Source organism: Bombina bombina, chromosome 7 (genome assembly GCF_027579735.1).
Source record: "Bombina bombina isolate aBomBom1 chromosome 7, aBomBom1.pri, whole genome shotgun sequence".
Taxonomy (NCBI): Eukaryota; Metazoa; Chordata; class Amphibia; order Anura; family Bombinatoridae; genus Bombina; species Bombina bombina.
Window position 1 is genome coordinate 398,487,197 of NC_069505.1, and position 18,006 is coordinate 398,505,202.

Consider the following 18,006-nt stretch of genomic DNA (forward strand, 5'->3'; position numbering starts at 1 on the left):
TCTTGCTAATGTATAACATTAGTACTACATGACAGGAAATAGTGCTGCCATCTAGTGCTCTTGCTAATGTATAATATTAGTACTACATGACAAAAAATAGTGCTGCCATCTAGTGCTCTTGCAAATGTATAATATTAGTACTACATGACAGGAAATAGTGCTGCCCTCTAGTGCTCTTGCTAATGTATAACACTAGTACTACATGACAGGAAATAGTGCTGCTCTCTAGTGCTCTTGCTAATGTATAACATTAGTACTACATGACAGGAAATAGTGCTGCAATCTAGTGCTCTTGCTAATGTATAACATTAGTACTACATGACAGGAAATAGTGCTGCCATCTAGTGCTCTTGCTAATGTATAACATTAGTGCTACATGACAGGAAATAGTGCTGCCATCTAGAGCTCTTGCTAATGTATAACATTAGTACTACATGACAGGAAATAGTGCTGCCCTCTAGTGCTCTTGCTAATGTATAACATTAGTACTACATAACAGGAAATAGTGCTGCCCTCTAGTGCTCTTGCTAATGTATAACATTAGTACTACATGACAGGAAATAGTGCTGCCCTCTAGTGCTCTTGCTAATGTATAACATTAGTATTACATGACAGGAAATAGTGCTGCCATCTAGTGCTCTTGCTAATGTATAACATTAGTACTACATGACAGGAAATAGTGCTGCCATCTAGTGCTCTTGCTAATGTATAACATTAGTACTACATGACAGGAAATAGTGCTGCCCTCTAGTGCTCTTGCTAATGTATAACATTAGTACTACATGACAGGAAATAGTGCTGCCATCTAGTGCTCTTGCTAATGTATAATATTAGTACTACATGACAGGAAATAGTGCTGCCCTCTAGTGCTCTTGCTAATGTATAACACTAGTACTACATGACAGGAAATAGTGCTGCCATCTAGTGCTCTTGCTAATGTATAACATTAGTACTACATGACAGGAAATAGTGCTGCCCTCTAGTGCTCTTGCTAATGTATAACATTAGTACTACATGACAGGAAATAGTGCTGCCATCTAGTGCTCTTGCTAATGTATAATATTAGTACTACATGACAGGAAATAGTGCTGCCCTCTAGTGATCTTGCTAATGTATAACACTAGTACTACATGACAGGAAATAGTGCTGCCCTCTAGTGCTCTTGCTAATGTATAACATTAGTACTACATGACAGGCAATAGTGCTACCATCTAGTGCTCTTGCTAATGTATAACATTAGTATTACATGACAGGAAATAGTGCTGCATCTAGTGCTCTTGCTAATGTATAATATTAGTACTACATAACAGGAAATAGTGCTGCCCTCTAGTGCTCTTGCTAATGTATAACATTAGTACTATATGACAGTAAATAGTGCTGCCATCTAGTGCTCTTGCTAATGTATAACATTAGTACTACATGACAGGAAATAGTGCTGCCATCTAGTGCCCCTGCTCTTGCTAATATATAACATTGTAAAACTGCTGACATATAGTGCTGCAGACACGTGCACACTCCTGAACTTGCCTTGCTGCTTTTCAACAAAGGATAAGAAAACAAAGAAAATTTGATAATAGAAGTAAGAAAGTTGTTTAAAATTGTATGTTCTATCTGAATCATGAAAGAAAATGTTGTGGTTTAATATCCCTTTAAATTAAAGGGAGAGGAAGGTCAACAGTCATCATTCATGATTCAGACACGCATGCAATTTAAAACAACTTTCCAATTTACGTCTATTATCTAATGGATAGTGAGATGCCTCGCAAGATAAAAACTAATTTTATATTGCTGTTTTTACGTTTACAGCATTAATTGCAGGACTTTTAAATAACATAATAACACATATAATATATATTAAAGGGACAGTCTACTCCAAAATGTTTATTATTTAAAAAGATAGATAATCCCTTTATTACCCATTCCCCAGTTTTGCACAACAACACAGTTATATTAATATATTATTATTATTTGTATTATTATTATCATCAGGTATTTGTAGGGCGCCAACAGGTTCCGCAGCGCTATGAACATAGGTAATATATAAAATCGATTACAGGGATCAAATGGGGAGAGAGGGTCCTGCCGAGAGTTGCACTGTTGTAGTCGGCACTTATGAAGGTGGACTACAAACAGCTGGGCTCATAGGCTTACATGATATGGGGTTTTAGGGGGTAGCAGTGGAGATAGGAAGGTTAGCATAGCTCGTAAGCGTCCCTGAATAGTAGAGTCTTCAGGGAGCACTTGAAGCTTTTAAAACTAGGGGAGAGTCTTGTGGAGCGAGGCAGAAAGTTCCATAAGATGGGAGCCAGTCTGGAGAAGTCCTGTAAGTGGGAGTGTGAGGAGGTAACAAGAGAGGAGGAGAGTAGGAGGTCATGAGCGGAGCGAAGGGGATGGGAGGGAGAGTATCTGTAAACAAGGTCTGAGATGTAGGGGGGAGCAATGCAATTGAGGGCTTTGTATGTCAGAGTCAGAATATTGTGTTTAATCCTGGAGGCAAGAGGAAGCCAGTGAAGGGATTGGCAGAGAGGTGCTGCAGATGAAGAGCGACGTGTAAGGAAGATGAGCCTGGCAGAGGCATTCATTATGGATTGTAGCTGGGGAGACCAGAGAGGATAGAGTTGCAGTAGTCGAGGCGGGAAAGGATGAAAGAGTGGATTAAAATCTTAGTTGTGTCTTGTGTAAGGAAATGTCTAATTTTAGCGATTTTTTAAGGTGGGAGCGGCAGGCTTTAGTCAAGGACTGAATGTGAGGAGTGAAAGAAAGATCTGAGTCAAGTGTGACCCCAAGACATCGGGCATGTGAGGTTTGGGTAATGATGGAGTTATCAAAAGTTATAGAGACATAGGGGGTGGAGATTTTGGAAGAAGGGGGAAAAATAAGGAGCTCAGTTTTGGAGATATTTTGCTTGAGGTAGTGAGAGGACATCCAAGATGAGATATGAGAGAGACAGTTAGTGACACGGTTAGCAAGGAAGGAGATAGTTCTGGTGCAGAGAGGTAGATTTGGATATCGTGGGCATACAAGTGATAATGAAACCAGTGGGACTTTATAAAGGAACCTAATAAGGACGTGTAGATTTAGAAAAGAAGGGGACAGAGGACAGAGCCTTGCAGTACCCCAACAGAAAGAGGTAATGGGCAGAGGATGCCCCAGAGAAGGCTACCATAAAAAGGTACGGTTAGACAGATAGGAAGAGAACCAAGAGAGAGCTGTGTCACAGATGCCGAAGGATTGGGGGGTATGGAGCAAAAGAGGGTGGTCGACAGTATCAAAGGCTGCAGACAAATCAAGGAGGAAAGTAGAGAGAAGTGGCCTTTTGATTTTGCTGTAAATAGGTCGTTGGTAACCTTAATAATTGCTGTCTCTGTTGAGTGAAGGGGGCGAAATCCAGATTGCAGTGGGTCAAGGAGGGAGTTTAATTTAAGGAAATGGGATAGACGTGCATATACTAGCTTTACAATATACTTTTACCTCTGTGATTACCTTGTATCTAAGCCTCTGCAGACTGCACCCTTATCTCAGTTATATTAATATACTTTTACCTCTGTGATTACCTTGTATCTAAGCCTCTGCAGACTGCCCCCTTATCTCAGTTATATTAATATAAGTTTACCTCTGTGATTACCTTGTATCTAAGCCTCTGCAGACTGCCCCCTTATCTCAGTTATATTAATATAGTTTTACCTCTGTGATTACCTTGTATCTAAGCCTCTGCAGACTGCCCCTTATCTCAGTTATATTAATATACTTTTTACCTCTGTGATGACCCTGTATCTAACCCTCTGCAGACTGCCCCTTATCTCAGTTATATTAATATACTTTTTACCTCTGCGATGACCCTGTATCTAACCCTCTGCAGACTGCCCCCTTATCTCAGTTACATTAATATACCTTTTACCTCTGTGATTACCTTGTATCTAAGCCTCTGCAGACTGCCCCCTTATCTCAGGGCTGTTTACGACTTTAAGCCAATCAGTGCTGTCTCATTTGTAACTCCACAGGAGTGAGCTGAGCACAGTGTTATCTATATGGCACACATGAACTAGCAATGTCTAGCTGTGAAACACTATAAAAATGCACTGAGATAAAGACGGCCTGCAGGGGCTTAGAAACAGGCAGAGATTTTGAGTTTTAGATGTTCTAAAATATATTAATAAAACAATGTTGGTTGAGCAAAGCTGGGAATGGGTTAAAGGTGTTATCTGTCTTTAAACAATAACATTTTTGGAGTAGACTGTCCCTTTAAAGGGACATTCCAGCCAAAATTGGAAACCAAATGGATGCATTTCAATTTTGAACCAAAGCATTTTTGTAATATACATGTAGTTTTAGCAAAAATGCTTCTTATAACAACTTTAGCTGTTTCAAAAGTGTATTTAAGTATGCACGTGCACCAGCATTTTAAACACAGCACTTGCTCAGAGAGCCTAAGGTGCTTGTACCATCTGCTAATGACTCAATTTGTTAATTGCTGACAGGATACAAGCCCCACTGGCCCTCTGAGCAGCTGTAGTATGTAAAATGCTAGTGCACTGAGAATACCTGGCTATGCTTCACATGCATGTGCAGAGAAAAATACTAACACTGAAACAGTGATAACTTTTACTAGAAGCGTTTTTTCCAATACATTTATATTGTAAATATGTTTCTATTCAAAGATATCATTCCTCTATGTGCATTTAAATTTTGACTGGACTGTCCCTTTAAGTTATAATATAATATTACATTATTAATGAGAGGGACCTGGAACCCAACTCATTTACTTCCTATTGACTTACATTATAAAACTAAGGTTTTACACGTTTTTTTTTTTTTTTTGTTTGTTTTTTACAACTGTTCGTTCAGGCACAGAACCCTGGCGTAAATTGAGGGCTACTTGTAGGCTGGTGAGCTCAGCGGGACAGCGGGACAGCTGTCAGGATAAGGACAGGCCCATGAAAGCATCTCACTTTCACTTATCTGTAAGACACATTTTCATACAAATATGTTCGCACTGCCTCTCCTTTCTCCTCTATTTGAGTTAATTTGTTGGCCTTAATTGGCAATTTTTGTAGAACTTTATCCGATTATACTTACAGGGGGACCTTTTTTGGGGAAGAATAGGGTAGATCCTGACGGCTCTCCCTTCCAGTTTATGGTAATATTCCCTCATGGTTAAACCGGTGTTCGTTTGTACCGGAACCTCCCCTGCCCAATTTTGGGTTACTTAGTTCTGCAAGCCTCATTAGACACATATCATATGTATACAGGTTTATCCTGCAAGCTTGTGTTTGTTTTATTTCTAATTATTTTTTAATATTGGGTGGCATGGTCCATATCTATTTTTACTCATATTTATTAAATGTTAAGTTTTAACTTCACCTGCACTCCACATACACTGTATATAACTACCCCTCTAAAGTGTGCCAGTAAATGCTTCCTCTCTCTCTTTATTGTTTTTCTTAAATTATACCATAAGGCATTATATATACACATGTACATAGGCTTATTTAAGGGGGTCCAAGGTTAGTTATAATTACCCCACTTTCCCTAGAGGTATCTAGAGGTTTCTTCTTGCTAACACTGTCATTGAATAAATATTTTTTTCACAAAGACGTGGATTAGCGTCAGTTCTTAAAAGGGACAGGAAATACCAAACATTTCTTTCATGATTCAAAAAGAAAGTACAATTTTAAACTTTCCATTTTACTTATATTATTAAATTTGCTTAATTCTCTTGTTATCCTTTGCTGAAGGAACAGTAATGCACTACTGGCAGCTAGCTGAACACATCTAGTTAGCCAATCACAAGAGACTAATGTGTGCAGGCACCAATCAGCAGCTGGCTCCCACTAGTGCAGGATATGTGCGTATTCTTTTTTAACAAGGGATACCAAGAGAACGAAGCACATTTAAATATAGAAGTGGATTTAAAAAGTGTTTTAAAATTAAATGCTCTATCTGAATCATGCACGTTTTATTTAGATTTTACTGTCCAGCCTGAGACTAGGGGGACACAATATGAATGCTGTGTGTTTATCTGTCCCCCTTATTGACTCCACTTAAAGGGATAGAAAGGTTGAATACGAAATTTGCATGGTTGCATTTCAATTTTAAATGGAAGCATTTTGCAATATATTTCTATTAGCAAAACTGCTTCTAGTAAATGTTATTACTGTTTTTCACTGGCATATGCACATATGCTAAGAGTGACTAGAGGATCAGGATACATACACCATGCCTGTTCTGAGAGCTTGGGGTGGTGTGTATTGTGCCATTGAAAATGTAATTTGTGTCACATAAACTCCCGTTTGCTCTCTGAAAAGGTGTGGTGTTTGAATGCTGGTGCCAGGCACTCACAGCATATATGCATATGCCACTAAAATACAGATTAGATTAGAGTCAAATCTTTTTCTAGAATAATAATTGCTAATGGCAGTATATTTAATATAAAAAGCTTTTTTAAATTGGAATGCAATTGACCTTTCTATCCCTTTAAGATGTCCAATCAAAGACACTGGGGACACAATATGGCCGCTGTGTGCTTATCAGCTCCCTCCCCCGCTGCTTCTTAACCCACTTCACTACCTGTTATGTGGAGTATCTCATTCCTCCCGGACTCTTCCGACCGGAGATATTTACTGCTCATGCTAGCGCGCAAATGGCCATAGTGCGTAATGATAAATACGGGGACGCAATTCTGGGTGGACAGAAGCAAAGACGTACGGCCCTGTCCACCAGACTTTGATAAATCTGCCCTTAATACTCCCCTTAAAGTGAATGTAAATTTAGATGATAAAAATCTGATTAAAAACAGGGGCACTTTAATTAATCAAAATGTATATTTCACTCGTGTTGTGAAAATACTTACCTTTTAATCTTGACAGCCACTGCATCGCTTCCCCTGCCCGTCGCAAAGCCTCGTCCTGGGTATAAAATGAGGAATCCGGCTTCCTCCAATCACGGCATTGAATCAGACACTGATTCCCCTGGGGGGAAGCCGTGATTGGAGGAAGACCAATCCGTCACTCCTGACGTAAGAAGAGGCTTGCAACGACCGGGGAAATCGCTGGAGCGGATGTCAAGATTAAAAGGTAAGTATTTTCACAACACGAGTGAAATGTACATTTTGATTAATTAAAGTGCCCCTGTTTTTAATCAGATTTTTTTAAAAACGGGCACTTTATCATTTAAATTTACTTTAATATTAACCCCATATGGCGCCTCGGCAGCTGGCTCATTAATTTCTGATCAGAAGATGTTTGCTTTCTAACCATATGTTTCAGTTATCATTTTTAAAATTTGCCATTTCTTTAAAAGAATTTGGATACTGATCGTGTGTGTCTGTATGTGGGAAAGACAGCCAAATAGGAGCAGAAAGAGAGAGATACTTTCCAACTGTCTTTATTTTCCTGGGATAGTTATATTTTTTTTGCCCTATGATTGTCCAGAGAGTCTGTCATGAATTGATAAAATAAACCCTGAAGAGTTGACATGGTATGAAGGTCTGACTGAAAGCATTACACATAAATTCTTGCTAATATAGTTGTTTGCATAGTGTTTCCCTGCACTTTACACTAGAACAGCAGAAAAATAAAATATCCAGTTTGGTGAACTGATATCTTTGAAGAGCCTGCATTTCACAGATTAGTTTGGAAAAATACAATATTATGTGCAAACTTTGAGTAATTTAAATGAGTTGCTTTGATTTATCATGGAGTGGGTGGCACTAGGCAAAAGCTAAACGAAACGTGGGCGTGGTCAATATTTCCATTGCCTGATTTCTTGTTTATTTTTATTTTTTCTAAATGTTGCAACTATGTGATTTAATGTGTTTATAAGGGTATATCATTCATACACACAAACAAGTGACATGAAACTAATTTATTTTTCTTTAATTATTCAGATAGAGCATTACATTTGAAAAACATTTCCATTTATTTCTATTAACAAATTTGTTTTGTTCTTTTTGAATCCTTTATAGTCCCTTTAAAGGGACATAAAACGTGTTGAGATCTGTGCATATCCTAAAAGGCTAATTAATTAAAAATAGTTTGCATAAATAGTTTAAAAATTACTGGCAGGTATTTTAAAATAATTTTCAGAAATAAGCAAAATGAATTACATAGCTAAGCTGCCTGGAGCAGCCAACTCCACCCCCCCCCCCTTATCAGTGTTTAGACACAGGCATTGTATTTCAACTGAGTTCACAGCTTCTAGGCAGCTCCAGCAGATAATCTCTATGCACTTATGCATTCTACCAAAACAACAATAGATAAAGATACAGCCATAGAAGGAAATGTGTGGGGGGAGTTAGATCTTTACAATTCAGAAACTAAAAAGAAAGGGTCGATGGCAAGGCACTGCAGTATATACACTTGCTCAGCGCCTAAGGTGGTTGTACCATCTGATAATGACTCCATTTGTTCATTACAAACTCCACTGGTGCTCTGAGCAGCTGCAGTATTTAAAATGCTGATACACTGAGAATACCTAGCTATGCTTCACATGCACATGCAGAGAAAAATGCTAATAATAAAACAGTGATAACTTTTACTAGGAAAATTTTTGGTAATACATGTATATTGCAAATATATTTCTATGCAAAGATGTAATTCATCTATGTGGATTTAAATTTTGACAGGAATGTCCCTTTAATAAAGACCTCAACATTTTATTAGGAAAAGTATAATATATACACAATAAATTGTTAATTCCCTATTTTTTCCCCAATTGTAAAATACCTCTTCAAATCATACATCTTCAAACCCCCCCCCCCCATACTCTTTGCTGCAATATCCATGACTCTGCTATATGCTGCATATAAACAAGTTTATTTCATCTGAGCGGAATTGACACAGCAAAGGAGGTGAAAATCAAATCAAGAGGGTTTTCAAAGGGTGCATCCCTGGACTGCTTTGAAATAGCTAAACCCTTACAATTTTGCTAACGATGACAGCTTTAATTTCTTTTAAAACATTTATTTTTATTCAGATCTTTTTCAATGAAAAGTGAACTGCTGTTGATTTGCAAAACTTTGTAAATTGTGTTAACAAAATGACAGTGTTAAAGGGATATGATACAAAACAAATTATTTTGTGATTCAGACAACAATTTAAAAAAAAAATCCAATTTACTTCTAGTATCAAATCTAGTGCTCTTGGAAATGGATTACTTTCTTGCAAAACTACTGCCATATAGTGCTCAATGCATGTGCACGCTCCTCAACTTATTACCTACCTGCATTTCGACAAAAGAGAAAAAGGGAATTTGATAATAAAAGTAAATTAGGAAATGTATGTTCTGTTTGAATCATAAAAGAAACAATTTAGGTTTCATTCTCCTATTTTCAGATAGAAAGTTACTCCTCTTATCAAATGTATGTGTTTTTCTCTGGTATCAGTGAGAGCATACTGAGGTAGGCTAATCAATGTGCACGTGTCTTGAGCAGTACATGGTAGCACTGTTTGCATTTGTAGCAGTTATAAAACACATGCACATTCCTGAGAGAAAGAAATACATTTTATGTGATTTTTGTTTTTTAAATTTTATCCAAATCATGAAAATCTATTTTGACTTTCCTGTCCATTAAAGTGAAGGTCCATTTTGATGAATTAGTGCCCGGTTTTTAATAAGCCTATTAAAAACAAGGGCACTTTAATTCATCAAAATTGACATTTCACTGTTTTCTTCAAAAACTTACCTTTTAATCCTGGAAGCCGCTCCAGCACTTCCTCCGCCCGTCGCAAGCCGTCTTTGCGGGTCCAAAATAACGAATCCGGCTTCCTCCAATCACAGCGTTGCATCAGGCCAAGATTCCCCCGGGGGAGGAAGCTGTGATTGGAGGAAGCCTGATTTGCCATGTCTGACGTCTGCAGAGGCTTCCGATGGCCGGGGAATCGCTGGAGCGGCATTCAGGATTAAAAGGTAAGTATTTGAAGAAAACAGTGAAATGTCAATTTTGATGAATTAAAGTGCCCTTGTTTTTAATAGATTTATTAAAAACCGGGAACTAATTCATCAAAATAGACCTTCACTTTAAAGGAATAGTCTAGTCAAAATTAAACTTTAATGATTCCGCATAGAGCAGGCATTATTTTAAGCAACTTTCTAATTTATTCCTATTATCCATTTTTATTAATTCTCTTGGTATCTTTATTTGAAAAAGCAGGAATGTAAGCATAGAAGCCGACCCATTTTTGGTTCAGAACCTGGGTAGCACTTTCTGATTGGTGTCTAAATGTAGCCACCAATCAGCAAGCGCTACCCAGGTTCTGAACTAAAAATAGGCCAGCTCCTAAGCTTTCATTCAAATAAAGATACCAAGAGAATGAAGAAAAAAATGATAATAGGATTAAATTAGAAAGTTGCTTAAAATTGCTGTTCTATCAGAATCAAACACGTTTAATTTTGACTAGACTATCCCTTTAACGCCCAATTAATTTCAATTACAAATTTTCATTGAAAAGATGTAAATGATTTATAAACATAAAACACAAATTTGTTCTTTCATGATTCAGATAGTGCATGTAATTTTAAACAACTTTCAAATTTACTTCTATTATCAAATTTGCCTTATTTTTACAGTTCATATCCCTTTAATGTATTTAAACGGATAAACATTCTTAGAAAAGTTGTCGTGTTTCGGTTTTGTTTACACTGATAAGTGGCTAAACATCAGCTGTAAGTCATTCCACCCCCCCCCCCCCCCAACATAATTACTGAGCAGGGAGCTTAATTACGCAGCACGGAATGTATTTCACATACATAAACTCCCCGTGGGGGAATTTTCTACCTAAACATTTCTTTTCATGAGCAAGTTAAGTATCTGTCACCTGCAATCTCTTTCCCTTCCTGCATTCCGGAGTGCGTTTGCATGCAGATTCTTGTACCCCGAGGGCGTGGGAGAAGGGAGGGGAGAATATGTGCAGGAGTTTTAAGGACAAAAAGAAAATATATCCCACAACTAACCTGTACAATAATTCTACTTTTTTTTTTTAACCTTTTTATTTCTAGAGAGGTCTGGAAAATCGTATGCCGCAGAGGTATACAGGTAAAAGGTTATTGCTTGAGGACACGTCTGCTGTGCCCGGTTTACACGCTCCTGAGTGTAAAGTCCTGGTTTAAGGCCTATCGCATAAAACTGTATCTGCCAATACTTAAAGGGACAGTAGAATCAAAACTGAGCTCTCACAGATCAGATAGAACATGCAGTTTTAAACAAATTTCCAATTTACTTCTATTATCAAATTTACTTTGTTCTTTTTGTATCCTTTGTTTAAAAACACAGGCTCAAGAGCAGCAATGCACTTCTGGGTGCTAGCTGATGATTGCTGGCTCCACAAATATGCCTCGGGTCATTGGTTCACTCAATGTGTTAAGCTAGCTCCCAGTAGTGCATTTGTGCTCCTTCAACAAAGGATATTTGATAATAAAAATAAAATGGAAAGCTAGCTACTAGTCACTGTCTCACTCAATATATTCAGCTAGGCCCCAATACAGCTTTGCTCTCCTTCAACAAATGATACCAAGAGAATGAAGCAAATTTGATAGAAATAAATCTGAAATCTTAAAACTGTATGATCTATATGAAACCCAAGTGTTTTCAGTCATGATTTTGTCCCTTTAAGGTTATTTCTGCAGACACAAATTTGTGATTTACTTCCATTTTCAAATTGTGCACAATTGTTTCGTATGCACACTTTTTGAGGCATCCGCTCCTACTGAGCATGGACAAGAGTTCACAGTATATACACATTTTGTGATTGGCTGATGGCTGTCGCAGGGGAAGGAAAATTGAACTAGCTTTGAAATTTGTAAAAAAAAAAAAAATCTACTCATTTAAAATTCAGACTAAGTGCTTAATGCTTTTCTTTTTTTATTATGCATTCAACTGTATTTAACGGCTATTTAATTACTAATAGCAAAACAAGAAAACTCATAATGTACTTTAATTATTTATTACTGCCTACCAATATTTCCAGAAAAATAAAGTGATGGGATGTTTCATGGGTGTGGCCCTAACTGGACGGATGGGGGTCACAGGTGTGTTGTGGGTGGGGCATGTGTGTAACGCAGGTGGAACAGGTCGGGTCTCTGTGTAGGAGCGAGGTCATGGCAGGAACCAGTAATATTTGCCCTGGCCAGGTGTGTTGTGAGCAGACTTCAGACCCCTGACAAACCCACATGGTCTAATTATTTTACCCACCTTTACTGTAATTTATTTCTGAAAATAGAGAGGCTGGAGTTTTACATGCCACCCAGTGATTGCTTGATCAGAGCAGCTGTCCATACACTTGCCATTGCAGAGGATATAAGCTAAAGAGGCTTTTCAAGGGGTGTGTCCCTGGGATGGAATGCAGAGTTTGCTAACAAAATTACAGTTTAAAAAAAAAAAAAAAAAAAAAGCTTTTATGATTCAGATAGTGCAAGCAATTTTAAACAACTTTGCAATTTACTTTTATCATCAAATTTGCTTTGTTCTGTTAGTATTCATAGTTGAAAGCTAAACCTAGGTTGGATCATATGCTTATTTCTAAGCCGCTTATCTCAGTGCCTTTTGACAGTTAGACATTGTTAGTTCATATGTGCCACATTGTGCTCACTCACGTGGAGTCAGCACTGATTGGCTAAATGCAAGTCTGTCAAAAGAACTGAAATAAGGGGGCAGTCTGCAGAGGCTTAGATACAAGGTAATCACAGAGGTAAAAAGTGTGTTAATATTACTGTGTTGGTTATGCAGAACTGGGTAATGGCTAATAAAGGGATTATCTATCTTTTAAAACAACATTTGAAGTAAATCAGAAAAATATTCCAAAAAGCAATCCCGATGTATATGTCTATAAAAAGTAATCCTTTATTCAAAAACCATTAAAAACAACAGAATCCTAAATACAGGGAATAACCATGACAGCAAACAAGTCTGACTGGTTTCGGTCCATAGACTGTACGCATAGAATTAAAGCTCTTACAGGTATACCAATATTTTTTTTTTTAAATCTAAAAGCATCATCATTGGTTAATACAATGGGCTCATGGTTAAACCCAAGAGTCCCAAATGAGACCTATGGTAAGTGTCTATATTAATCCTCTAAATATATATATATATATATATATATATATACACACATACATATTGAATGCAGTGCACAGAATGTATTTTAAGAAAATAAATAACAAACCAATAATAAGCCTACTTTTTGCTAATCTATCAGATTCTAGATACATATTCATAGTGTATACTGTGTATATAAGACATTGTACAAAATACTATATATAAAGAATATACAAACCTAAACTAAGTCCATCTAGTTCAAATCAGATCATCTATGCCAGTAATTGATAATGTCAAATTCCGAGTTAAATCCTTTAGGTACCAAACAGTTTAATTTAAAAATCGGTAAATTTCCTGTTGACACAATATTTGGATTTGTCTCCTCCTCTCTGGGGTCTAGAAACCTGTTTAATGGCCTGCCACCTAAAAGAAGTCACATTTCTATGATGTACATCAATGAAATATCAAGATAGAGCCGAACAGACCCTTTCTTCTGAAATGTAAGACAAATTTTCCTTAATACGAGTGCCCACCTCCTGTGTCATCCTACCTACATATTGGCGTGAACAAAGTAAATGACAAAGTTACTTGTACAGTTAAGACATCCCTTTATCTCAAAAAAATCTCTGGTTACATTAATGAGATCACATGATCTAGATGTTCTCTCGCCACATTTAAAAGTACCTTTAAAAGGGATACTAACCCCTCATTTTTTTCTTTCATGATTCAGATAGAGCATACAATTTTAAGCAACTTTCTAATTTACTCCTATTATCAGTTTTTCTTTGTTCTCATGTTATCTTGATTTGAAAAAGCAGTAATAAAAGGTTAGGAGCCGGCCCATTTTTTAGTCCAGCACCTTGGTAGAGCTGCTGATTGGTTTGCTACATTTAGCCACAAATCAGCAAGTGCTACCCATGTGCTGAACAAAAAATGGTCCGGCTCTAAAGCTTACAGTACTGCTTTTTCAAATGAAGATAGCATGAGAACAAAGAAAAATTGATAATAGCTTAAAATCTCATGCTCTATCTGAATCATGAAATAAAAAATTGGGTTTAGTATCCCTTTAAGATAAAGCCATGCACTTCCTGAGTGTCCCTTTAACTGTGTAAAACGCACATTCTTTGTATTCTCCTGTGCCACATCTGCTGAACAACAGCAAATAACAACCACACCTTTCTCTAACTGAAATATTGTTCAGATTCTTACACACAACAACAATTACAGGGGCTGGAAGCATCATTTGCTATGCGTGGCTCTGTCCATAAATCTATGCAATTTACCCCCCAGGAAATGTTGCCAGATAGTGCTGTGCAGGGTGAAGGCAGTGTAATAAAATATCATAACATTTTCTGTTATTTATAAAGGTTACTTAAACTACCCAAAGCCCACATTAATTGCACAATTTAACCCTTTAATGACATTGTGCACATGATTACGAGATTTCAATGATGGGATCGGGTCAGGGGGGCGTCACTATGAAGCTAGGCACGCCCTCCAAACCGCGATCCCATCCAGGAAGCGCCGTTGGCTTCAGGACAGCCAAACTGTTTGCACGTTCTATTCCGTCCTAACGTCGCTAAAGCCCGGCGCTGTTAGGACAGAATAGAATGCCACAATGGCGTTAAAAGGTTAACAAATTAAATGATAAATTTGTACAAAAATAACATTTGGGGGAAAATATTAGCTAATTTTCATATTGGGACACATTCGATGTATTTATTTTTTTCTAATCAGGCGGGTGGAGAGCGAATTTTATAAATATCACTAATTAAAATAACAAATATGTACTGCACTTATAAATGACATGATTTAGCTAGATATACATCATACTGGCACACACAGGATCTCCCCAGTCTTCAAACTTACTGTATATAAGTCTCTTTGCATCAAACACACACAACTTTCAGTTTAGAAAAGTGTAGGGCCATACAAAATTAAAGGGACATTAAAACCAACATTTTTCTTTCATGATTCAGATAGAGCATACATTTAATAAAAAAATATCCTAATTCTATTAGTTTTTCTACATTCTCTTGGTATCCTTTGTTGAAGGAGCTGCAATGCACTACTGGGAGTACATTGGTAAAGAGGCATATATGTGCAGCCACCAATCAGCAGCCAGCTCCCTGGCCTACTTAGGTATGCTTTTCAACAAAGGATACCAACAGAACAAAGCAAATTCCATAATGCAAGTAAATTGGAAAATTGTTTAAAATTGTATGCTCTATCTGAATCATGAAATAAAAATGTTGGGTTTTATGAACCTTTATCTTGAAACCATATTGTGGCCCCCAGGCCTTTCCGTTGGACAAGCCTGCATTAGAACACGTCTGACCCTTGCAGATAAAAAGTAACCTGCAGAGCTTACAGTCTAAAAATATGCATAATGATCGTAAGGTTTGTTTAGAAACAGACTCAGTGATATTTCTCTGGAATGATAAAGTACATGACCTCTTGCATATTTATACGTAATAAAAATCCTTCTGCGTGGACAAACTTACAAGAGCAGGAAGTGATTCCATGTTAAGACAGGAGAGTAAATAAAAAAGGGAGCGTCCAAACCGCACACAAATTACTAATCAGTTACTAATGTTCTGTCTGAAGGCTTTAATATCATACAAACAAAACATCACAAAGCCCATTAAGAGCCCTCTGAGACATTTCAAATGAAACAATAACAGAAAGAAAAAGAAAAAAGTGTTTGGGTTGAATGCCAGAAATACAGTACCACTGATTTTGAGGGGGTAGACAAGAGGCAAATGTTATATAAATAAATCAGAGGCCAATAAGCTGCAGGTGAGACATTCTGGCTTCCCTCAGAGACTCACTGCTGGTCACAAAAAGGCATAAAAAAGAACTGGGTAATTTAGGGTTAACCAAGTAGCAAGTGTTTAACCCCTTCCTGCTTAGATTGGCTTATGTTGTATCACAATTTAAAGAGAGTTAAAGGGATAGCAAAGTCAAAATTAAACTTGCATGATTCAGATAGAGCAGGTAATTTTAAAACAACCTTTAAATTCTCTTCTATTTTCAAATGTTCTTCGTTCTCTTGGTATCCCTTGTTGAAAAAGAAGACACACATCTCCTACACTAGTGGGAGCTGCTGCTAATTGGTGCCTGCACACATTTGTCTCTTGTGATTGGCTAAATAGATGTGTTCAGCTAGCTGCTAGTAGTGCAATGCTGTTCCTTCAGCAAAGGATAACAAGATAATGAAACAAATTTGATAATAGAACTAAATTAGAACGTTGTTTAAAATTGTGTGTTCTATCCAAATCATGAAAGAAAAATGTGGAGTTTCCTGTCCCTTTAAAGTTCATACAAGTATTTCTGTAGAAGGGTGTTTGCAGTATGGTTTGTCTGGATAGATTGCAAGCTCTTCAGTCCAGTTGTGTATTCACCCTCATTCAATACTTTACATCTCAGAGGTGCCAAATACATCTTTACATGTCTAGGGCTTTACTAACAGCAAAGAGAGACTTACCTCCTGGCTCCTGCATTATCTATTTTTACCTTTACAATTAATTTTTGGCACCCCCAGATTTTGTTTTCAAAAACCACCCCACCTTAAATCTAGTTTGATCCAGTTTCAAATTCCAGCAGATCTTAACTATATTCAACAACTTTCTATAACATTCTGCCATATGGGAAGAATATATTAGTGATTATCATCTAAAAAGGTATTCACATAGTTCTCAAAGTAGTTCCCAGTCACTTAGGCACAACTCCATTCAAATGATTTTAACACATCAACATAGTGTGTCTTTAAGTCCTTCCCACATTTCATTAGCTCTTCTGGCCATATACACTCACTGTGTTATGTACTGTTCAGTTCATGTTAAAAAGTTCTTATACAGTTAATATTTGTATTGTCACAACTGTAAAAATGTATCTATATCAACAGCACCAATTAACTATACACATGTTTTTATCAACTTAGCCTTAATAGAACACACACCAGTTACATAATAAAGTCAAGCAGTCATTTTGGTCATTTGTTGTTGATATTCTTCCATGAATCCATTTAGACAGATATATAAAGATCAGAGCTGTCAGGGATCACTAGTAATGTAATGTAATATAAACCAATCAGTGCCACTGTATAGGACTCCCAGAGCCAATGTCGTATATTAGCAATTAGAGATCTAAATCTCTAGGTTCATAGTTTCTATGATATATATATAATTTTTTTTACAACAAATCTGCAATTTATATCTGTGATTACCCTGTTCCCCTTCCCAGACCCAGCACAGATACAGTAGATTGTGACACTTACCTGTGAAGTATTTTTTGCTGTGAATCCCAATGCAGAGCTTGGTCTTGGGTCTAAAAGGATTCCCACTTCTTTTTTTACCGGGATGAGGGAACTGGAACTTCAGGTCTGAGCAGGGAAGGGGTCTGCGGGGGGAGGTGGGAAGTTTGCAGCTAAATCTTGCGTGAAGGCAGAAACTCTGTGTTACCAGGAGAGAGGGAGGTGGCTCAGTGATCCCAACAGCAGCTCCACCCTCCTGCACAGGCAGATACACATTGCACAATCTGGATTATTCAAAAGTCATGTTAATATTGCATGTACTGTACTCTGCAAACCTTCCACACCCACAAGGGTCACACTTTTTCTTCCATTACGTTTAGGTTTCACTTTTAATGTATTATAGTTATGATGGGGTCCAGTTCCCGTCTCTGCCTGGTACATGGCAACCCCTACACTGGCAACGTGTTGCTGATGTCATTCACTATGGGAAAGACCAGTATCTTGCCTATTAATAACTGTTGCCAATGCGTTACTGTGCCAGAGAGGGGACAGGGCAGTGATTCAGCAGGTTACAGGGCAGGGGGCATTGATGTTGGCATGATGGTTAGGGTGAGAGGAATCGGATTGAAGGTGAATGGATAGTGGCAAGTTAATACAGGAGCATGCCAGAGGGCATAGGTACAGGAGTGTCTGATCAGCCAAAACAGAGGGTGTTTAT

The 18,006-nt window shown here is 37.5% G+C and overlaps 1 protein-coding gene across 2 annotated transcripts in view; it reads right to left on the reverse strand.

The window, feature by feature from the left end:
* Window positions 1-17,503, reverse strand: part of MST1R (macrophage stimulating 1 receptor) — a 107,407-nt gene extending 89,904 nt beyond the window's left edge. For both annotated transcript variants that reach the window (XM_053721150.1, XM_053721149.1), the window contains exon 1: window positions 17,313-17,503. The gene's annotated coding sequence lies outside the window, so the exon portion shown is untranslated. The remainder of the gene's footprint in view (window positions 1-17,312) is intronic.
* Between the last annotated feature and the right edge of the window lie 503 nt (window positions 17,504-18,006).